The sequence below is a fragment of the Phaseolus vulgaris genome, chromosome 8 (assembly GCF_051622355.1).
Source record: "Phaseolus vulgaris cultivar YP4 chromosome 8, ASM5162235v1, whole genome shotgun sequence".
Lineage (NCBI taxonomy): Eukaryota > Viridiplantae > Streptophyta > Magnoliopsida > Fabales > Fabaceae > Phaseolus > Phaseolus vulgaris.
Window position 1 is genome coordinate 34,779,039 of NC_143505.1, and position 7,133 is coordinate 34,786,171.

The window sequence follows — 7,133 nt, forward strand, 5'->3', positions numbered from 1 at the left end:
GCCCCGGGGTTTCTTAAACTCGACTCTAGGAACCCAATAAAGGGGAAACCCCTCGAGCAGCATTGGGCTTTGCTGGGTAGCAGATATCATGTAGAACCTGCCCTTCCAATCTTTAAACGATTACTGGTACAGGCCCAAGATCACTCGTCCAGCAACTCCATTCAGGCTGACCCAAGACCTATCCCCAAGGTTCTTCGCCTCGAAGAAATGTAGGAAGACGTCTACTGAGGCGTTATGCCCAAAGTAGTTGCAGAGGATCTCGAATGCCCGTATGAAAGCCCAGGCATTCGGGTGGAGTTGGCAAGGGGCGACGTTCAGCTCCTTCTCAAAGAAGGTGAAGGGCAAGTGCAGCTTCAACCTTTTGAAGATGGCGGAGTATATGAAGGTGAAGGGCACCCCATTGGTAGCCCTATCGTCCACGCAGATTGGCATCCCTCGAGGAGGAATGCGTATACGAACGTTGAAATCGTTCTCCTTGTCAATGGCGCAGGAGGGCTCATCAGGGTCGTTGCTCAGAAGGGTCTTGAGGTGGCCTTTAGGTAGTTGAGTGGAACTTTCGGCCACCAATGCCAGGGGAGCCCAGTCGTAGACCCTGGCGTAGTCCTGATAGGGAGCTGCATCAGGTGGAGGTGACGCTGGTGCACTTGCTGAAGGCTGTGCACCAGAGGATAAGGCAATGATGCGAGCATTTTGCTTCAAGCGAGCCATTGCGAGGCAACTGCAATGGAGGAAAGCAAAAGGTCAGATGAACGGAAGAAGAGGGAATGATGAATGGTTCGGTGAAAAACAGAGGAAGGGAAGAAGAAAGAAAGGTCCAGGCGAAGAAGAGGAAGAGGGAGAAGTAGAAAGCGAAGTGAGAAACGCAAAAAACCCTAGCGCGGGTTGAGAAGAAGAAAAACAGAGAAGATGGGCATGGTAGTGAAAGAGATGAATACAATCAGTGAAAAGAACATAAATGGATCAAGGAAGAAGAAAAGTCATACCTTTAGATGATCGCGAAAGGTCTTGAGGTAGAAAGCTCGAAGAAAGTTGGGCGTGCAGAGAGGAGATTTGAAGTGTCTGAGAGTTGGAGTATTGAAGAAGATGATGAATCAGTGAAAGCGCGCGCCTATTTGAATAAGGGAAGCGTTAGCGACACTCCACGCTGGCCGTTGATGCATCCACGTGTCGCGAGATTAAGGGAGGAAGTCATAACGTCAAAAGGCAACACGTGAGGTGGCACGTGATGAGGTGACACGTGATGTGGCCCCACTTGCCACGTGGACCGAGGGCACGACCACTTAGTCTCTTCGTTGAGAACGAGTTCACAGCTCGAGACTGGGGGGCTTGTGATCCGGTCGGTCATCGGTAGTCGATGACGTCAGCAGCAAATAACCACGGGGACCACTCGCAAGGTGACACGTGGATCAGGTGGCAGAGAAGTCGGGGAGGAGATCACCCAGAACGGTGATCGGTGGTCAGTAACCGAGTGGCCACCGACAGATCAGTTCCAAGATAAACACCCGGGGGGAGAACGCGAGAAGCAATAGAGCACCGATCAGTCATCGGGTGCATGGTCATCGGGGTTTCGTGTTACACGCAGTTAAACTGGGACTGAGATTCCCAGCGAGAGCGTTACGCATGGACCTCGCATGATCATACCTCAGAGAAGGAGGAGCTCCTTGCCGATAGAATCGTGCACGAGAGTGGCCTGAGGGAGTTAGTAAACCGGTCAGTGATTGGTGACTCTCTTAACCCATTACGTGCATGACATCGTGAAGGGGAAATCGCTTAGGCAGAGAGCAATGCTTGGTGAGTGTGCCCAGTCCCGCCAGACCTGGCGTTCTCCTGGGAGTGTGCGATTCACCCAGATGGAAGAAACGCGCTATGTTACTCCGCAAGGGAATAACTTAGGCGCACAGAGAGATGCGCTAAAGCCCTTCAGGTAGTGGCACGTGTACGGTTAGATGTGAGTTGCATGCCTCCACGTGTCACCATCTGAGAAGGGCGCGGCCAAGATAAAGGTGCACTCCGCGTCGTGAAAGGTACACGCAGAAACACACACACCCACGCTTTTACAGAGTGTGGTACGTTTTCGCACAATAGCATAACAGAATTCTGACACACGCAGAGGATAGCGTAACAGAATTCTGTTAGGCACAGACACAGAGAGAGAATAAAAAGAGAATCAGAGAGAGATTCAAGATACATGATTTTTTGGTGATTCTGTGACCTAACTTGAGCGTCGGAGTGCAAACGGCCGCTAGAGGCGCCGTCTGTGTGTTTTGCAGGTTGCGTTTGAAGTTCCCGGAGAAGGTTCAGATAGCACAGTTGCGTAGGCGGGGTAAGGAAGCGACAAAGCAATTCCTTCACGTTAGAGTTGGCGACAGGATCAATTAGAAACATTCAATAACAGCATTTGACCGATTGAAAATCAAGAACAAAAAACAAAACATGTTTTAAAGTTTTTAATATACAATGGGTATGGAAGAAGAAGATGAAGAGTTGAAGAAACTTATGTGGTTGAAGACAATGGGAGTGATCACGCCACTTGGATGGTGGAAGGCTCCAAGATGAGTGAGAGTTTCGTCACTTGAGGATTCCCAATACCCACAAGATAAGACAAAGAGAAGGAGAGCAAGTCTCACAAAGAAACCACTCAAATTCAAAAGAGTAACTTCACTTTCAATTTCAATATTCAACTTGTCTTTACAAAAGCAGGGCTCCTCTTTATATAGGCATAGAGGACCGGTCATGAAAAGGTAAAAATACATGAAGAGTCACTTGTAAATGAAAGGCAAGGCATATGAAAAGACAAGGTAAATGTACCGACCAGTCCTCAGGCGTCGTTTGATCACCAGTAATGATGGGGTCGCGTAAGGTGGGTCCCACGAGCGGCATGGGTCAGTGTCTCGCGAGGCACGTGCGCCAAGGTATCGAAGAGTGGTCAGACATCGATCACCAGGACGTGTCGATGTGTCACCAGACAGTGTAGAGAGGTCGGACATCGGTGACTCGAACAGTAGAGCTGGGCCATAAAAGATGGACCCCAGACCACATACACCAGTTATCAGTTAGGGAGAAGCCTAGGTCACGAGGGTTCATGCGTGTGATGTGGATGACACGTTCTGGCGTAACACAAGTAAAGAGCCACTGGGAAAGATACGACCTGAGAGGGTCACGTCCCAGGGGTGAGTTGCATGCATGGCATGTGAACGGCTAGGGCGCTCCCAAGACGGGCGATCCCAGAGATTAGGTGTACGAGTTGGCACCTCGGTGGTCGTCCCGTCAGAGGTCGCACTCCAGTTAGGGAGCCCTACGCACTAGGTTGCCCTAAGAGTGGGTAATAACGACGCTAGGGCCCACCCTCAGAAAGCCTATTTTGGGTAGTGGAAACAGTGGAAACCCTGAACTATATAAAGGGAGGTAACAAACCTAGTAAGGTACGCTATTCATTTGTGTCGCTTAACACACACAGTTACACAGACCTTTACGCATAAGAGTTTTGGTGTTTCCTAGCCCTAAGATTGACTTGAGCATCGGAGTGCAAACGGCCTCTAGGGCGCCCTTTGTCTTTGTGATTTCAGGTGTTTGATCGAGAGAGAGAGAGGCATGAACGAAGGCATAAAGAATCAGACGTGGGAGTACCGTGAGACGTACGAAGGCAACCGAGTCAACCGGCAGGAACAAGTGGAATAGAGTAGCTTGGTGGGTATCCTGTATTGGAAGACCTTTAAGAAAATGAGGATTCCAGTGATAGAAAATTAGCCTTATGATGAACAGATTGTCGGATTTTCAGGTGAATGAGTAGTTATCAGAGGATTCATCGACCTATATACTACGTTAGGAGAGAAGGGATATCTTTGTAAATCATAAAAATCAAGTAAGGTATTACAGACAAACTATTATTAGTCGATCGTACATGACGATTGCATAGAATTTGTGTGAAAGTGTATTAAGTGTGAGGAGTATGATGGTTTATCCCACCAAAAACCTGAAAACCTTCATTATATTCTCTCTCCATAACCATTTGTGAAATCGGGGATGAATATCATCATACGTACAAATGGGGAATGGATATAATCATACCCTTTAATACAAATGGACAGTACAAATTTCTCTTAATTGGAATAAACTATTTCACCAAGTGAATACTTTGACGGCGAAGCACGGAATGTATGAGCCTCAATAGTGTAGTTATGTATTTGTTCATCAACTCATTTATAACATCATCTATATATTCTTCAGACCTTCTTTATCTTCTTTTAATCACTTATTTAATTTATCTACATGAAGTGCTTATCTCTGGAACTTCTATTTGATTTGTTCGTCCTCTACATCTCGAACTTAACTTTAAATTTGAAGTTATTCACATTACTCATATTTTTTTCTTCTTTCTGAAATGAATTTCTCCTTGAGTCACTTTAATTTTATTAACATTTATCTTTAAAGTAATTCGTGTAACTATGAGATTCTCATGTTCTGTTATTTAAATTTAACCAAAAAAATTACAAAATTTGCTTCTGCATATGTAATTGTAAAAGAAAAAAGTCCTTTTAAAAATAAACTGATCCTGCCGGTTGACCAAAACGCAAGAGCCTCGCCTCGTCAAAGGTATTCTTCCTCTGGATCGGCTTTGCACCACGCTAGCTTCCGTCCTTCACACCTCGATTCACCTCAAGAACCTGCAAAAGACAGAGTGGCGCCGCTGCGGCCGATCGCGCTCCGACGCTCAAGTCAGTGACGAAACCACCAAAACTCTAAGAGAGAAAACTAAGAACTCAAGGAACCGTGCAAAAACTCTCTCAGTCACTCAAGTATTCTCCAAGCGTAAAGAAGTGTTCTAAACACGCGTGTACCTCAGAAGTTCGTTAGAATCTCTTCTATACCTGTGCACTTTCTCTCTCCTGACGGTTACACATTTGAACACGTGGCTCGCATCCAGCTGTACACGTGTCACCATCTGGAGCGTCCTCTGCTTGAGCGTCACTTCTTACTCTTCAGGCTGTTCGACTAAGTTACCCATGCAATGAGTAACTCGGCGTATAGCTTCCTTGGAGCGCGATCTCTTCTGTATGGCGAGTGCGGGGTGTCACCATGCACACCTTCCCTGTGGTCTCGCTGGCCGCCATCATAATCTGCTTTACTCGCTTCACCGTGCATGTCCTGGTAAGCTGTTCCCTGGCCTTAACCTCTGGCTAGCTGGGGAATGATCATCTGATAACTTCATCCTTCGCACTTGTGCCCTTTGAAAGCCTTGAACGATTGGCGACTACACAAGCTCCCCGACTTCCTTCCCTTCTGTCAACCAGGTGTTCCGTTCAACACGCCTATATTATCGCTTGCTGCCACGTCATCATTTCCGACTACCTGGGCGGTACACAAGCCCCCTAGTCTTAAGCGAAGACTTGTCCAGCGAAAAGACTTAAAAGGTCACATCACCGTCGATCTACGTGGCGCTGGCACGGAATTCCAATCGTTCGTACCCTACAGGCTCAAGGTGGCCAACTTGGAGGCATCAATAAAAGCAGATGCGGCCAAGGTGGAGAACCTTGAAAAAAGATCAGCTGATCGGGAGGTCATCCTCGGGAAGGTCGAGAAGGAGAGGGACGACGCCATGGCTGAGCTCGCCAAAGCTCAAGAGGGAAACAAGAAAACTACTGCAGAGCTAGCCCAGGCACGGGACGAAGGCAAAAAGGTTGTTGAAGACCTTGCTCAAGCTCGCGGGGAAACTGAAGAGCTCAAGGTGGCCAACTTGGAGGCATCAATAAAAGCAGATGCGGCCAAGGTGGAGAACCTTGAAAAAAGATCAGCTGATCGGGAGGTCATCCTCGGGAAGGTCGAGAAGGAGAGGGACGACGCCATGGCTGAGCTCGCCAAAGCTCAAGAGGGAAACAAGAAAACTACTGCAGAGCTAGCCCAGGCACGGGACGAAGGCAAAAAGGTTGTTGAAGACCTTGCTCAAGCTCGCGGGGAAACTGAAGAGCTGAAGAAACGAGCTGACAAGCTGAGGCAACAAACCGAAGAGCTCGAGCAAAGCTCCGCCCAAGTCCTTGCCGCCGGGTTCGACGCCGCCCTGGAGCAAGTTGCTTGCCAATACCCCGAGCTTGATCTGACCATGGTGTCCATCTGTAACGAAGTGGTGGATGGGAAGATCGTGCCTTATGAAGAATAATTGTCTCCCTTCGTCACTCTGCTCTTTGAAAGCTTGTTGCTTATTTCTGTTTTGTAAAGCTTTATATGTGATTTTTCTTCTTATGTATTTGAACTGACACTGCTTTTATATAACTTCTTCCGCTTTTGCACCTCGTCTTTTTATTTACTTCGCATTCTTTAACCTTCATCTGCTTTCTTACTCGCTGTATGGTTGATCAACTTATCTGGTGAAACTTGCTTAAACAAATCAACCCAGCGATTCCTCGGGCTTGACCATTTACTCACTGCTTTGAACTCGAGCAAACTATCAATCTTATAACAATTCATCAACTGTTAACTCAAAGTAAAACTTGAGCAACTTATTAACCTTCAAACGATGACATTTAACGTAACTTGCAAACTTAAGGCAATTAGCTACTTACTAGGCAGCAGGTTTTAACTTAAACTGGTATCACAATACAGTTTACCTGATCTGTCCGGCAAGGTTAGCCTTTACTCCTGTCATCGCCTGGAATTCTTCTGATCACCATAGGGTTCTGGCGATGTAAGCTTTCTTTGCCTTCATATCTTGGCTATTGCTCCCTCATCTGGGGGGTAGAGGCGCCTTTCGGATCCTTCTCTACCTCCCTGAGTTTCAGAACAATAAGCCGAATAGCGAGGCGTTCTCTTTGAACCCACCTTAGCTATCTTTTAAACTTCTTTCACCCTTCACGCCATACCTGAACTCGTTCAAGACGAGAAGGATTTTATCTGCCTTCACACCGCCTACAAGCGTGGAAGTCTTCTCTGGTCTTACTAAGTCAATATTGATGTTTCACTTAAAGAGGGAAAGGCGTTTTCCTTCCTTTCCCGCCGTTTAAGGTCACGACCACCCCTGACTTTTCAGTTCATCTTGCCTGAACTCACTCTGAGGTGAGAAGGACTTTATCTGGCCTGAACTCGCTCGACGGCGAGAAGGACTTTATCTGGTGCCTCAACTTGCCCAGGGTGTACATCTC